The sequence below is a fragment of the Panicum virgatum genome, chromosome 4N (assembly GCF_016808335.1).
Source record: "Panicum virgatum strain AP13 chromosome 4N, P.virgatum_v5, whole genome shotgun sequence".
Lineage (NCBI taxonomy): Eukaryota > Viridiplantae > Streptophyta > Magnoliopsida > Poales > Poaceae > Panicum > Panicum virgatum.
The window spans coordinates 36,059,123-36,076,037 of NC_053148.1; the positions used below are offsets into that span (position 1 = coordinate 36,059,123).

Sequence of the window (16,915 nt, forward strand, 5' to 3'; positions counted from 1 at the left end):
TGTAACTTTGTTGAGATCCCTGAAATCAATGCACACACGTAGCTTTCCATTCTTCTTATACACAGGGACCACATTAGATATCCATTCAGCATATCTACACTGCCTAATGAATTTTGCCTCTATTAACCTTGTGATTTCGGCCTTTATATCTGGCAAGACATTAGGATTGCACCACCTCGCACCTTGCTGAAATTGCCGATATCCAGGTTCAATAGGTAACCGATGCTCAACAATAGATCGATCCAAGCCAGGCATCTCATAATACTCCCAAGCAAAACAATCTTTATATTCCTTTAATAATTTCACCAGCTCTTGTTTGTACTTAGAATCTAACTTAGCACTAATAAATGTCGGCCTTGGCCTATCTCCATCTCCAATGTCTACTTCTTCTAGTGCATCGGCCGACATGAACCCGTGCCCCAACATTCCATCATCATCGAGAAATTCATCCATTAGGAACGGTTCGGGAAACAGACTGTTTGGATCGGTGGAAGCATGAGAACCATGTTAACAGGCGCAGATGACCCAGAATCTTGCCGATTGTTGACGGTCGTTAAGTACGAAATATGACCATCAACTATACTCATAAAAGAAGGAAAATCATACCTCTTACTCGCATATTTGTATCACTAATCTAACTCCACAGTTGTTTTCGAGAATTTATGTTTTCAGGAGCACAAGTCCAGAATTAGAAGAAAACACGAAGAATATGCAGACAAATTCACAGAAGATTGCGTCCGGCGTAACACATGTAAAAGAGGCCTACTTGACAGACCAAACCGACCAACGAAGCCCCGGCATCGATGTACCAACATCAGGGCCCACCAGGCAGCGTACCAGAGAAGGATGGTGGGCAGAGGTGGCAAGGTGGGGCTGGACGAACTATGGGTTCGGCCGAACCCCCCCTGAAGCACGTCCAGGTGCATTTTGGCGGGAAGGCGGTTGATGATGTTTCCATATCAATCTTGGCGGGAACCGACCTCAAGGAGCTATAAAAGGAGCCTCTCATACCACTCACACACACACACACACACCACTTGAAGGCCTCTCTCTCTACACTCTCTTGTGACTTGTACTCCTTAGGGTAGTGGATCTAGGCTAGTACTTCATCTTCTTAGCGAATCCAGTCGTCCTCGGGGTCGGCGAGCAATCCTCGGCCTCTGGTATGGCTTTGTATTCAGGCTTTTGTTATGCTATTCATATTGAGTTCGTTCTTGGTTATCTTGCTATGTTCATAGCTTGCTTAGCCTTGATCAGTGCTTTACCAAGTTATAGTAGTTGCATGCTTAGACCAGATGATCTGGGTAAGGATATCGGTTCGTTGTGCTTTCGGGCTTGCCTTAGGCATCTTACCTGTCCATCCGAAGGGTGGGGGACCCGGGGTGCTAGGGTAGTGACCTCATATGCGGGCATGGTGCCTGGGTATGTGGGATCCTTCGGATATGACGGTGCTCCACGGTGTGACTGGGGTAGACCGCAGGTGGTGACAGCCCTATTGGTCCGCTGGGAAGCTGCTTCTCGGTTAGTGTACTCCCCGACGTTCGGGTACGGTGTAGGAGTTCATGCAAAGATGAAATGGGATTGGATGTTCTCCAGTGCGGGTCATTCTCCCCGATGTCCCTAATTTCCCGGCACCTGTAGTTCTAAGCAATGTGGCTAATGTAACTTATCCGCTAACAAGAATAGTATACTAGGAATCTTTGCCTATGCTCCCACTAACCTTTGGATTGCTTGTTTATTCTTTATTCATGAGAGTTGTTTGTTCTGTGTGTGTCACATTACCCCTGATTATCCTTTATTTATCACTTACCCTTGTATAGTCAGTGGTCTACATCTTACTCATACGTGTCATGGTTATGCAACTAAGTAAATACACTTTACACAACCTAACCATCCCTTGGGAAAATATAAATAACGATACCCTAAATACTTCTGGGTGAAATGCTACAATAGTATATCCGTGCGCTTGCGGATCCTTTTGTAAACGTTAAGACATACCACATGGCATCTTCGAGGCACCGTAGCTAGGAACTAACCACTCCTTGTGACGACGCTAAGAAATGCCAACAAGCATTTCTGGCGCCGTTGCCGAGGATGGCACTAGGTGTAAAGTTATTTACTAAAGTACATAAACATGGCAATATAAGTAAGAGGTAGCTACTACTTATATAGGCTAATGTGGTTATCTTTTTGTTTTCTCCTGATTGGATGAAAACAGGGAAGTGTATGTCTGGTTTCTCCTTGCCAAAAAATTTTGTTGAAAATCCCGAGAAGCTCGTGAGAAGGGTCCGACCTCGCGTCGTCCCTCCTGCGATCTCGCAGTCGACAAGCGAACCAGCCTCCCAAGCACCATCAATCATTGAACTCATGGCTGAGAAGACTCTCCGCGGCTTCTCCATCCTCTCAGCTGCCAATGTGGCAACTGGACCCAATGTTGATGTTGGGGACGTGAACTTTGAGCTGAAGTCCAGCCTCATAAATATGGTGCAGGCTAGCCCATTCTGTGGCAAGCCGAATGAGGACGCTAACGCCCATCTCCAGAACTTTCTGGAGTTATGCAAGGCCGTAACCATATGGGGCGTTACGGCTGACGCCATCAGGCTCCGTCTTATTTCCTTTCTCCCTCCTGGGGAAAGCGAAACAATGGTTTTATCAGAACAAGGAAGCCGTCAGCACGTGGGACAAGTGTTCCACAGCGTTCCTCGCTAAGTTCTTCCCATTGGGCAAAACCAATGCCCTGCATGGAAGAATTTCAAGTTTCCAGCAGACAGGGATGGAATCCATCCCAGAAGCTTGGGAAAGGTTGCAAGAGTACATACTCGCCTGTCCTCATTATGGGATGGACGAATGGCTCGTGCTCCAAAGCTTCTACAATGGGCTAACGACTACATCCAGAGCCCACCTTGATGCTGCTGTTGGAGGAGCCTATCTCGATCTCACAATTTCCAAGGCTACGGCCTTAATTGAGAAAATGGTCTCCAACCAGGGCTGGAACGAGGAGCGTTCCCAGCCCAGAACCAAGGGCGGAATGCATACCGTCAAAGAGACGAATATGCTCGCCGCCAAGCTGGACCTCCTAATGAAGAAGCTTGATGAAGGAAATCGGCCGCAGATGCTTGTTCCCGTCCATGCTATGAACTCGTACTTTACGTGCGAAGTTTGTGGTGACGGTGGACACTCGGGGAATGACTGCCCCGAGACCCGTGAAGACGCAGCCTACATCAACAACAACAACACCGGGTTTCGTCCACAAGGAGGCCAGGGGTGGGGTCAGACACGCCCACCTTTCCAAGGAGGAGGTAACAACTTTAACTCAATTTTCAATTCGAAATTCAATTCGAACCAACCCTCCTTGAGAGACCTAGTTTTTGGCCAAGCTAAAATTAATGGATCTTTAAATAAAAAGCTTGCTGCCAATGACAAAATTTTGGAAAACATACATGCTAAAGTTGAAACTCTTTCTTTTGCTCATAAAAATCAATTAAGTTTCAACAAAATGATAGAAACTCAACTGGCTCCATTAGCTGTTGCTGCTCCTGTCTTTGAAAACGGGAAGATCCCGGTGCAACCTGAATCTTTTATTGAAACTGCAAATATGGTGTCTACCGGGTGGGGTAACCTTCCCCGGCAGACTTCTCGAACTAACAAGGCAGGAGGAACCACGCACCTAAGGATGAATGCGTGGGGCGGGCTGACAGCGAAACTTCATGGAGATCCAGGGGTGCCCATGATCAGCTGTTCCATCTTCGACCAGTCCTTTACACAGGCCCTCTGCGACCATGGATCACGCATAAACATCATGCCCAAGGTAATCTTTGAACAATTGCAGTATCCTGCTCTTTCCCAGACCCGTATGTTCGTACACCTTGCAGATTGTACAGTTCGGCATCCCAAAAGGATAGTCGAAAACATCTACGTACGAATCCGGAATTGCTTCGTCCTAGCCGACTTTGTCGTCCTCAACATGGATGGAGACTTGGGACTAGACCTTATCCTCGGACGACCATTCCTGAACAGTGTAAAGGCTAGGATCGATGTCGGATCTAGAGAAGTCTAGTTCTGCATCGGGGTCGACAATATATTCTTTAAATTCCTCCACAGGAAGGAGCAGAGGTTCGTGATCCAGTAGGCTCACGAGGGAAGTCCACTCCGGGGTGCACCAGAACCTCAGTCAGAAGAACCTACGACCACACGATCAAAGAAGACACGATCAAAGAAGGTGTGGCGTAAGGTCACAAGCTCGTCCTCGTCCAATTCTCCAGGACGAGTTGAGCAATGGTAAACACAGCAGGGGAAAGGTCCCGCTCGTCAGACTCAAAACGACGAGCCCTTACCGAAGGTAAATCCGTACGTATCTCATATTCACTCTCCACCATTTTGCTTTTCTCGATTTTTTCAATTTTTCTCACTGCATATTTGAATTTTCAAAACACCCTTGCATGCTAGAAACTTTCTAGCAACTTTTCTATTTTTCACAAAAATCCAAAAATATTTTCGAGCATGAAAATTCTTTGGAAAATAAATTTGAACAACTTTTCGAAGCAAAGTTTGGCCGGCACCAAAGTATTAAAAGTTTTTGACTGGTAGAAGGGCAGTGGGCCCTGGCTGTCAGCAGGGTGGCCCACCTAGGGTTCGGCCGAACCATAGGGTCGGCCGGCCCCCTGCCAATGGCTAGTGGCCCAGTCTTTTCCAATGGTCACTAGCCCTTGAGCCTGGTCTCTCCCAACGGTGCCCGGCCATTCTCCCTTTAAATAGAGGTCGAGGGGTGGGTTTTGAGCTCTCACACTCAACTCTCATTCACTCACTCCCTCTCAAACTCTCTCAAACTTTGCTCTCGGGTTTTCATTGGATTTTTGCTCAAGACTTGATTTCAAGAAACCTCTCTCTCTCATTTCTTTGCTGCAAGAAAGAAGGAGCAACTCACGGGTAAGGACATTCAATTTGGTTTCACTAACATAACCCGTTTCGAGTTGCACGTGTTTTTTTATTCCATCATGAAAGGCATAGGGCGGAAGGTTTCCGGCGTATGCAAGAAGATGACAGGTGGAAGTTCATCCCGTTCGCGGGGTGGCTCAAGCTCGTACACACCCGAACCTATGCCTACACCAAGCATGATGGACTATGAAGAAGAAGAACAATAAGAAGAGATGCAAGCCGAACCGCAAGTCGAGATGATAGCGATTGATGCGGGAACATGCACCGTACCTCAACTTGCGAGATGATCGTGAACGACAAGGCTACGCCATCCTCAAGAATAGAAGCTTCGTCCACACTCAAGCATTCGATCCGGACCTCCTCATCAAAACAGGTACGTACGAAAACTTCTCTAACATTTGGCATGAAATTGGATGGAATAACTTCGTTCCCATTGAGGAGTATGGTTCACAACTCCTCACCATCCAATTTCTTTGCACTCTTCGGGAGGTGGAAAACGGGGTTTACTTTTGACTTTTCGGGAAAGAATATTAGCTTTCTTGGAAAACTTTTGTCGGCCATCTCGATTTCAACAAATGCTGGCCTATTTCTCTGGACTAAGCTTGTAGAGGTTTTAATCGTCATGAGTTTTGGGGCAGGATTTCAGGTCAAATTGTCCATGGCAAGTTTGCACCTCGGTGCAGAGATATTCATAATCCAACTCTTTAGTTGATGCACAAGTGGTCGACCATCACCCTCTTGCCAAGAGATGATGTCCGACCCGTGCACAACGATGAGTTGCTCATTCTTTATGCCATGGTGAACAAGATCAAAATCTCCCCCGCGCAAGCTTTGGTTAGGCAATGACTTTCGAATTTCAAGATGACGGGTCCTATTGAGTGCACTTCTTTGATTACTCGGATCACTACACGTATTGGTACCTTAGAGGGGAATTCTATTCCTTTCATTGAGGGCGACCATGCGTATATCAACGAGGACTATTTGATCCAAGGTCACACACTTAAGAAAGGCCCGAATGACTCTTTAATTTTCTTTTACATAGGCTATACAAATGAGATTCCGCTGCCCAATGCGGAGTTCCATTTGTATAATTGACATTCGCTAACCATCCCCGTCGTTCCACGAGAAGGGGGTCGTAGGCATAGATCTTCTGGTTTGCCTGGCAGGATGACAAGAAGCAGGACCAGAAGGGAAGCAGAGTCGACACCACCGCCTCAACAGCCACATCACTTATATCAGCATGAGGCTGGTGGTTCATCATGGCACAGTGCCAGCACTGAGGAGTGGACACGGCAGTCACCAGGCCGCCGGTCCACCAGTTCCAGCTTCGGTGGAGCACCGAACCTCATAAGACGGACATCTTCGTCCCGAGGTTTCGGTGCCATCACCCAGCAGCTAGGTGAGTTGCGGGTGCAGGGCGACAACAAACAAGAGACGCTGAACCAACACATCGACAGTACCCAAGCATGGCAGCGTCACACTGGCGAAAGACTCCACGACATGGAGCAGTCGCAATTGCAGCGACAGGAGGAGTGGAGGGAGTACTGCCGCTGGACGGGTTTCAACCCCGATCGGCCGTAGTGAGCCTGAAGCTAGCTTGGGGGAGGACCCCCACGAGAGGTAACGTGTATCATTTCTCTTTACTGCTTTCGTAACCTTGCATGAAACCCATAAAAATTTGCATAACTAAAAACAAATAAAAATTTACAAAATTTGGAAAACACCAAAAATATTTTTTTTAATATGTGTAGTAAGCATGGTGTAAGTTTTCCTTGTTGAGATGATGAATAGTTTCTCTATTAATTTCCTTCATATGTTTAGTTACAACTTTATGCTCTATCTAGTTTTGGGTTTGGTGGCTCAAAATGTTCAAACCTTAAACTTGAAACTTGTGGGTAGCAAAAAGCATGATCCAAATCTAAGTTGTTGTGGGCTATGATATGGTTAAGTAGAGTTGCTATGATCTTCTCCTATGTGATACTTGACATCCGGAGTATTTAATTTTGAAAACTAAAAAACATAATAAAGTTCCTCGATGATATGAAATTCCTATCCAAAGCCATATGTTGATTTTCATTGCAAAACCTTCCACATATGCAGCTTGCTATCTCATTGAGTTTTGTCAAATTGTTGTGACCCTTAGTGAGATTCATTTCATACTCCCATGATCAAGATCACGTACACATTTCCACCACATGCTATGCTTCTATACTAGAAGTAAGCAAAATTCCATCTATCCACAAAATAAAACTCCATATCCATGTATGACACCTCTCTCTCAAAAATATATCAAGGATATGGGGCTATGCAAAAAGAAAATAAAAGATGCATACCCAAAGAAGGTATGCCACATGCTTCGGCATGTCAAAAAAAAAAGAAGAGAAAAGATGCATACCCAAAGAAGGTATGCCACATGCTTAGGCTTGTCAAAAAAAATAATAGCCCCTTATCCAAAAAGAAAGAAAGAGAGAGATGGCGCATACAAAGGAGTCCATACACCATCCACCAAAAATACTCACACACTTGCACATCTTGATCAAGATTTATGATTTGTTTCTCCTTTGGATTCGGTCTTTGACTTAGCAAAATATGAGAAGCAGGTATGCCTTCAAATCCTCCATACCTACAGCTCCACAAAAACAACCATTAGAGATAGGTTGAGGAAGTAAGGCACAATAAAAAAGCCTTGGTAAGGAATTATACACATTGAGTGATCCGAGAGATCATCCGAGGAACTTTATAAATTTGTTTTGAAAAAACTTTACAAAATCTTCGGATTGACAGTTGAGCTTGAGAGAAAGAAATATGAGCACTCTATGATACCGTTCTGACTCTCAACCGCCAAAGATGAGGTGAAGCTATAAGCTCCACAGGAGTAAGGTAAGAGGTAAGAACAAAAGGCCAACATATTCAAAATCAAGGTAAGAAGCATTCGGTTGTGCCTAAGTATAAATTGGAAATTCAACATTGTAGCAACTCCTGATCAACAACGAGCGCTTTGTTTTGCCCAGGGACGAGCAAAAGGCTAGCTTGGGGGTGTTGTTGACGGTCGTTAAGTACGAAATATGACCGTCACCTATACTCATAAAAGAAGGAAAACCATACCTCTTACTCGCATATTTGTATCACTAATCTAGCTCCATAGTTATTTTCGAGAATTTATGTTTTCAAGAGCACAAGTCCGGAATAAGAAGAAAATACGAAGAATACGCAGACAAAGTCACAGAAGATTGCGTCCTGCGAAACACATGCAAAAGAGGCCCACTTGACAGACCAAACTGACCAACGAAGCCCCGGCACCGACGTACCAACATCAGGGCCCACCAGGCAGCGTACCAGAGAAGGACGGTGGGCAGAGGCGGCAAGGTGGGGCCGGCCGAACCATGGGTTCGGCCGAACCCCCCCTGAAGCACGTCCAGGTGCATTTTGGTGGGAAGGCGGTTCTGGTCCTCCTGAAGGCGGTTGATGATGTTTCCATATCAATCTTGGCGGGAACCGACCTCTAGGAGCTATAAAAGGAGCCTGTCATACCACTCACACACACACCACTTGAAGGCCTCTTTCTCTCTACACTATCTTGTGACTTGTACTCTTTAGGGTAGTGGAGCTAGCTAGTACTTCATCTTCTTAGCGAATCCAGTCGTCCTCGGGGTCGGCGAGCAATCCTCGGCCTCTGGTATCGCTTTGTATTCAAACTTTCGTTATGCTATTCATATTGAGTTTGTTCTTGGTTATCTTGCTATGTTCGTAGCTTGCTTAGCCTTGATCAGTGCTTTACTAAGTTATAGTAGTTGCATGCTTAGACCAGATGATCTGGGTAAAGATATTGGTTCGTTGTGCTTTCGGGCTTGCCTTAGCATCTTACCAGTCCATCCGAAGGGTGGCGGACCCGGGGTGCTAGGGTAGTGATCTCATATGCGGGCATGGTGCCCGGGTATGCGGAATCCTTCGGATATGACAGTGCTCCACAGTGTGACTGGGGTAGACCGCAGGTGGTGACAGCCCTGTCGGTCCGCCGGGAAGCTGCTTCTCGATTAGCGTACTCCCCGACGTTCGGGTACGGTGTAGGAGTTCATGCAAAGATGAAACGGGACTGGATGTTCTCTAGTGCGGGTCATTCTCCCCGATGTCCCTAATTTCCCGGCACCTGTAGTTCTAAGCAATGTGGCTAACGTAACTTATCTGCTAACATGAATAGTATACTAGGAATCTTTACCTATGCTCCCACTAACCTTTGGATTGCTTGTTTATTCTTTATTCATGAGAGTTGGTTGTTCTGTGTGTGTCACATTACCCCTGATTATCCATTATTTATCACTTACCCATGTATAGTCAGTGGTCTACATCTTGCTCATACGTGTCATGGTTATGCAACTACGTAAATACACTTTACACAACCTAGCCATCCCTTGGGAAAATATAAATAACGATACCCTGAATACTTTCGAGTGAAATGCTACAACGGTATATCCGTGCGCTTGCAGATCCTTCTGTAAATGTTAAGACATACCACATGGCATCTTCGAGGCGCCGTTGCTAGGAACTAACCACTCCTAGTGACGACGCTAAGAAATGCCAACACCGATCATCAGCCCTTGGCTTGACACGCCTAACTTCTCATTTGACTCCCCTCTTCCTGGGAGCCTCTTTCCTTTTTTCCTCCAGCAACTCTATCTGACATAGTCTCTGAACTCGCCTCTTCTACTATTTGGTCAGACCCGCTGGACACCACCGAGGCCAATCAATGTTGTCATGAACTGGCTCTCTTTCTGGATCCCTACGATTCGGCTACTCATCTAGAACTCTAGCATTGACCATTTGCTCCAATCGTTCGTCTGCAGGAATCCTTCCTCCCGCAGGATCACATAGCATGGTCCTGTCCCCCAGCCGATCATGCACTGAGACCCTGCCCCCTAGCCGATCATGTACAAAGATGCGTCTGTCATCACCCCAATCTCTGATGATCGGCCCTCGAGGCCTCTGATCGACATGTGGCTTCTTGTATGATCGGTCATTGCGGTAGAAACTGTTGCACTCTGGATAGTTATCTACTGTCGGTAGAGTCTACCCTTCTTCCCAACAGTACATAAAGAAAGGACACCTCCAATGCCCCTCATTGCATCGTGCAGCCTCCTCTCTGTATTGTCATCTTTCCTGTCATGTTGGAACTTGTTCAGTAGCATCTGAGATGTGACCTTCGTCTTTGGTGCCACAGGACCTTCAATTTCCTCCTGCGGCTTTTTGCCTTTGGCTTCATCAGCCGACACTTGAGCCTTGGGATCAATGGCTCCAGATTCCTTGGTCTATTACAATGTGAGCACCTTCGTCTCCAAAGCATTCTTCTTACCCCCAACATCTACCATGTTGGTAGGAAACTGGTGCCCATCTATCTTCATCGGCTTTTTGGGTGCCTCAAATTTGAGCCTACCCTGTTCGATGGCCGATTGTATTTGCTGACGAAACACATTGCACTCATTTGTGTCATGAGAAGTTGCATTGTGCCACTTGCAGTACTTAATGTTCTTCAGTTCCTGATCTGTCGGGATCTTGTGGTATGGCTTCAGCTTGATTTGACCCTCTGACAATAGCAGATCGAAGATCTTGTCAGCTTTTGTAATGTCAAACCCAAACTTTTCGGGTTCCTTGTTGCCAAACGGGCATGAGATTGGCTTCTTATTGTTCTGAACCCATTCAGCTGATCCCACCATTTGGTCATCATCAGAATCCGAGCAATCGGCAAAGTTAACTTTCTTCTGAAAGTTACTCCTTTTCTGCTCGTAGGGCCTGATCTCTCCTGTCGTCCTATGATCCATCTGACTGATGATGTCGAACTCCTGAGAAGCATATTTCTCCTTGATGTGTGGCAAGAGTCCTTAGAAAGCAACCTCTGCTAGTTGCTGATCATACAGAACCAGACTATAGCACCGGTTCTTGACATCTCTGAACCTCTGGATGAAGGCAGCAACCGATTCATCGTTCCTTTGTCTCAGATTGGTCAAATCAGTTAGCTTCATCTCGCACACGCCAGAGTAGAAGAACTGGTGGAATTGTTTCTCCAGATCGGCCTAGAACTGTATAGAGTTGGCTGGTAGCGTGGTAAACCATGTAAAGGCCGATCCTGAGAGAGACATGGAAAACAAATGCACCTTCAGCACGTCAGTATGTTCTGCTTCTCCACATTGCATGATGAATATGTTGACATGCTCAACTGTGGAGACCTCCCCTTGCCCAGAAAACTTGGTGAAATCTGGCAATTTGTACTTGTGCGGCTACATGATCTGATCATATGCTGACGGATAAGGCATCTTATACATGAGCGTTTGCTGATTTAGCCTTAACCCAAACTAATCTCTCATCACCTCAGCAATCTTGGACGTCCAGTCAACCTATTGACCAGCTGTTGGAGCTGGCTATGACGATGGTGAAGCCATCGGCAAGGCTGTCGATGCTGGCTGTGGACTAGGCGGAGCCATCGGCTGAACAGCCGATGTCCTCTGCATAGCGTGCTGAGTAATCTGATTAGATGGCTGCTGATATAGAACCATCTCATTGCTAGTACTTGCTTGCGCTGACCCTTGATTAGCTTGCTGCTGTGCCACTGGATATACATATGGCACATTCACATGATGGACAGAACCATTTGCTGGGTTGTGGAATATCCAAGTAACTCCATTGTTGTGAGGGAATCTGGAAACGAGGACCTCTGTAGGAGACTTGGGTTGTATCAGCATCGTTAAGTTCTACTGATGAGGTGTCGGCCCAGCAGCCGACGCGTTAGTTGGACCTGTTGACTGTGGTGCTAATGCATTTGGAACCGCTGGCTGTGGAGCCAACGTGCTGTCTTGAGGCTGGGTCAGTTGTGGAGCCGATGCATTCGCTTGTTGATTCGACGACTGTGAAGCCGACGAGCTTGCTTGCCACACGGTAGATGGAATCAAGAATTCTGGAGGCATACCAAGACCAGAAGCAGGATCCCATCCAACAGGGAATCCTGTCATGAAACCTCCCTGCGCATGTGTGGCCATTAGTGTAGAGTTTGTGAACACCGGGCTGAACTGAGGAGACACTGTCATACCGATCGGTTGTGAAAGTCCAATGTTTCCCTCTGTTTGGGTTTGAGGGATAACTGGAGGCACTGCAATAGCCAATCCGGTAGGGGCGAAGATCATCTGACTAGCCTGTTGATAGGCCGGTCCCATAAAACCTTGCAATCCCCCTTCTTGTAATGTCTTGACCATAGCATTATGAACAAAATTGGTCATGACCGGGCCATGACTTATAAAAGCCTGACCGACCGCTTGATGTACCATGTGTGCCATTCAGTCTTCTCGCTGCGCCTCAGTAAAGGTTTGGAGAGTAGGAAAATCGAACTTTTTGATTACCTCTCCACCCCTGGTAGCACTGAAAGACTTGAGGCATGCTTGTCTAAAAGCATCTGTAGCCTTCTGGAGCTCTGCCTTATGTTCATCCTTTAGTTTATCCTCGTCCACCGGGATGTAGTTCTCTTCTTTAACCTCGGCTTTGGACATGCTGATCCTTCTGGTCCCACCGGGCATGCCAAAAGATGTGTTGACACAAAACGATCACACACCAAGCCCGAGAGCCCCGTATGCCAAGCTCGGACGGCACTTGATTTAAACCAAGGCGTGCCAGTCAATTTGACCTGTAAATTAACAAGGAAACAGCAAACCATCAAATACGAGAGTGTATCGGCTGGATTTCTGAATAACTCTCACGCGTCGTATCGGCAAGGCTCTGCCGATACAGAAAACGACAACAGATTGGGTATGAAAAGCGTGTATTAAAAGCGATCTAAAGGGAATCGGCAAGGAGCTGCCAATACCAATTATGCAACAAACGGCTAGATCTAGAACCGACACATGCCAGAAAATAATGAACAAACCCACGAATGTATGGATCTGAGCAAAGCTTAGCTTATAACCGATCTAATCAGCTTTTCAAGATTTATCATGATAGCCAGAGAACTAACAGCCGATTAAACAGATTACTAAGCCGGATAAATTGTGAATAGATCTAAACGAGAAAACAGCGATGCGCCCGAGATCAAAGCTTAGATAAATTCGATAACTTTTTGAATAGATCTAAACGAAGCCACAGCATTACGCCCGGAAGCTAAAGCTCAGATTTACTCAGTAAACAAAAACTTACCAGCAAACCAAGTCGCTCGAATGTGTGGCGTCCTTGATCGGCTTGAATGAACTCGTGAAAAAAAAAAGATGGCGAAGCCGCCGACGAAATAGTAAATTGCAGAAAAAGTAGAGTTTTGTTTGGTGGATGTGTATCAATCTTTTACAATGACCGGGGGTTCATATTTATATCCCAAGCTAACAAAGTCCTAGCCGATTACGACAAACATGATTCTAACTTAAAAAACAAAATCTACTTCTAAACAAAATATTCCCTGCCAAACCAAAGCCAAAATATCCAGTCAACTCTGCCTTCCCTTGGTCAACAGGACTTCCATCGGCGACGTACGATCACCCTGGCAAATCCACCATTCCTGCCCTAACAGAACCTTTTCTCCTTTGCAACACTCAACCTTGACACGTGTTAAAATTTGGTGTAAACACAAACCTTACTGTTCCTTTCATTCATTATATTTGCAAGATGTTAGATTATTAGCACTAGTAAGAACTGCGGCTGTTAGCTTATTGACCTGTCAACCTTTCGGTGTTTCTCCTGGTATTCAGATTTATGACTTGATCAGTGTGCTTTCTGTTGCTGATGTCTTTTTATCTTTTAACACAATCCAATACTAGCAGTACCCAAGCTGTAGCTTCAGCGGGAGGATCGCCTTGCTACAGCCTTTGCCTCCAGGTATGATTTACCTCCAAATTGTATTTCAGTATATAACAATGACAATTGTTTGCCTGTTACTTCAGTCTTTTCTTTGTTTGGGCGAAGTATCTGACTATCTGTGCGTTAAGCCTTTTCCTAGCATTCTTGTAATTTCTTTATACCACTTCAATGTTTAGGTGGACCTACATATGAAGGATGAGGAGTCCTGGGTCTTAATTTGCAGTACTGAACAATCTGCGGTGAGTGAGGTTGCATTGCCATCTTGATGCGCCATTCTTGTTGCCTGATTACATTCTGAAATCTCTAAACTCTTCTCTGTTTTACTTGCCTGCAATGTAGATCTTATAGAGTACCAGAGCATGAGCCGGTTGCTGATGTGTGTGTCTCACTTTCTGTGAAATAAAATAGACCTTTTTTTGATGTGTATATACTAGAAATTTATGAGAAGTAATTGTTGTTTACATGGATTGTACAGATATGTAAGCTCCAATACATGGTTGTTTTGGACAGGGCCATGGAGGCTTTGCAGTTTGGTTCAGGATAGGGACAAGGACATGGTGATTTTCGTTTAGGACAAGACACAAAGGAAAGAATTCAGTGATGATCTCAAAGTAAGCTGCTTTAGTTCTGTTCCAATATTGAATGTACATATATGCCTTTTCTACTGTTACAATTGGTAATGCGATTTTGTTAAGCAATTTTGACTGACCAGATTCAGTTGTGCAATGTGTTTGGTTACCTGCAAATCAACTTACTTTTTACTACTATACTGCAGATTGGGTGTAAATATTTTTGCAAAGTTTGGACCACCATATATGTGTTTGCTAAGTAAGCATGCAGGTTTAATTTCTTTGTTCAGTTTTTAAACTGTTGCCTTCACACCATATCTGATTTCTTATAATGTGGCTTTAACAAGCTATTCAGTTCTTTGTTACATGCAAAGACAGAAGACAACAGAAAATGATCCATACCATTCGTGGTGAGCAAACACCAGTACACATGTATGTCCCTGATGATGTGTGCTTTTCACTTTGTGTAATGAAATGGACCTTTGGTGTGTATATGTTGGAAATTTAATGAGAAATAATGACTGCTTGGATTGTACAGATCTATAAGCCTTTTGATTCACGTGTATGGATGTAACTGTGTATACGTATGGATGTAATAAAGGAATAGAAGAAATTTTGATTTGTTTTTTGTTTTTAATTCCACACAGGTAATGGGCATTAACATAATGCCCGTTACCTATAACTATTGTTGGTAACGGGCGTATTGATGCTTATTGATGCCCCTTACCGATATTCTATTATTGGTAACGGGCATATTGATGCCTGTTACCGATATTCTGTTATTGATAACGGGCGTAATTGATGTCCGTTACTAGTATTCTGTTATTGGTAACGGGTATTGACTTAATGCCTGTTACCAATGACTGCTATTGGTAACAGTCACATGCCCGTTACCGATGATGGGTTATTAGTAACCCAAAAAGGGTACCCGGTACAAATTAGGCTTTTCAGTCTATCCCGTTACAAATTAGGCTTTTCAGGTAGTGACTATAAAAATCGTTTGGATGTTGGCTGGCATGCATGTTAGAGAGAGAGATTGGTTGCATCCATGCGAAATTGAAACATGATTGCCGGATATGCATTTAATCCCTAATTCATAAGGTTGACCAATATTATTTATAGTATGAGAGAATTTAGAGGGAGTTGACACTTGCATGCATAGAGAGATTTCAGCGAGGACTCAGAGATTAGTAATATTCAGAGAGATTTTAGCTTAATGTGAGTTGAATAATATTCAATGCTACTGGCTCTGCCGGAGCTCCGACCAACCATCCCTGTAAAAATCAAAGATTTGCATCCACGAACAGTATAAACTATCTCCAGCATCACTGCATTGCTGTTTTTAAAGTTCATCTGTCCCCATCATAATTTGGCAAATGGTAAGCTATTACTAAACATTTTTTTAGTAGTTCAGTAAATGGCGAGCTATTACTGAACCACGTTAAGTAATTTGATAAATTTAGTTCAATATTTTTATGATTACTTTACTAGTAATAAAAGATGTGTCACTACTACAGAATAGGCCTTTGATCCAGGCAATTTTGTCACGGCTTGTGTTGGGCCCAGGACCAAAGGGGGCTTTTGTTCCTGACTCAACGGCTAGCCGGGCGGGCCGGGGGGAGGGGGGCTTTAGTCCCGTTGGAGGCACCAACCGGGATCAAAGGCCCCTCGGCCCATTTGGAGCCACCAACCGGGACAAAAGGGTGACCTTAGGTCCCAGTTGGTGCTTCCAAAAAGGGCAAATATCCTTGGCCTCCTTATCCCCTTCCCCCTCCCCCCGCCCGAGCCATTTAGCTCACTTGTTCTTGCTGTTCTTGGCTCGGATGGGGAGGAGTTCTTGCTCATTTACTCACCACATTTGTGAAGATTCTTAATTCTCCCGTCCATCCATCGTCTCTAAAGGTTTTGGGCTTGTTTCTCTCATCATTCATTGCTTGTGTAGCTCATTTCATGTTTTAGAAATAGAGAAATGTGAGGTGTTTTAGACTGGGAAAATAGAGAAATTGTGTAGCTCATTTCTTGTTCATTTAGATTGCATATGTAGGTGTGATTTACTTGTTTTAGTTGATCCAAAGGAGTGTAGTATACTTGTTTTAGTTGATACAAAGAGTTGATGTGATTCTATTTGTATAAATGGCTATATATTATAAATGAGTGTAGTATTTTTTTTTTAGACTCAGATGAGTATGTGGATAGTAGAAATTTTTAGAATGAGTGTAGACAGCTCATGTGATTTACTTGTATATATGACAATATGTGGATAGTAGAATTTTTTAGAATGAATTATTGAATTGAGTATCGTAAAAAAAATTTATATTATGAATGGATTATTTTGACACTCTAGTGATGTATTTATTCAGGCTCACATTAAAACCATCTAGAAGCTAAAAAAATCTTTATTTCGGAATAAGTATACATCATTAATCTCGACCCAACGGTGATGGCAGTACCTTTTGGGGGACACGGTGCGGTACAAGGATGTAACCAATTGGCTGGTCACAGCACCAACACTTACGGTTAATACAAATGCAACATTTGGCACAGGGCCGTTGTTAAACTGAAAGCATATCAACGACCATGTTGCATATCAA

At 44.5% G+C, this 16,915-nt stretch overlaps 1 non-coding gene across 1 annotated transcript; it reads right to left on the reverse strand.

Moving 5' to 3' along the window:
• Window positions 1-2,734: 2,734 nt before the first annotated feature.
• On the reverse strand, window positions 2,735-2,841 carry LOC120671649. The gene has a single exon (XR_005673749.1). It is a non-coding gene; the product is annotated as a small nucleolar RNA R71 (small nucleolar RNA).
• Window positions 2,842-16,915: the final 14,074 nt, after the last annotated feature.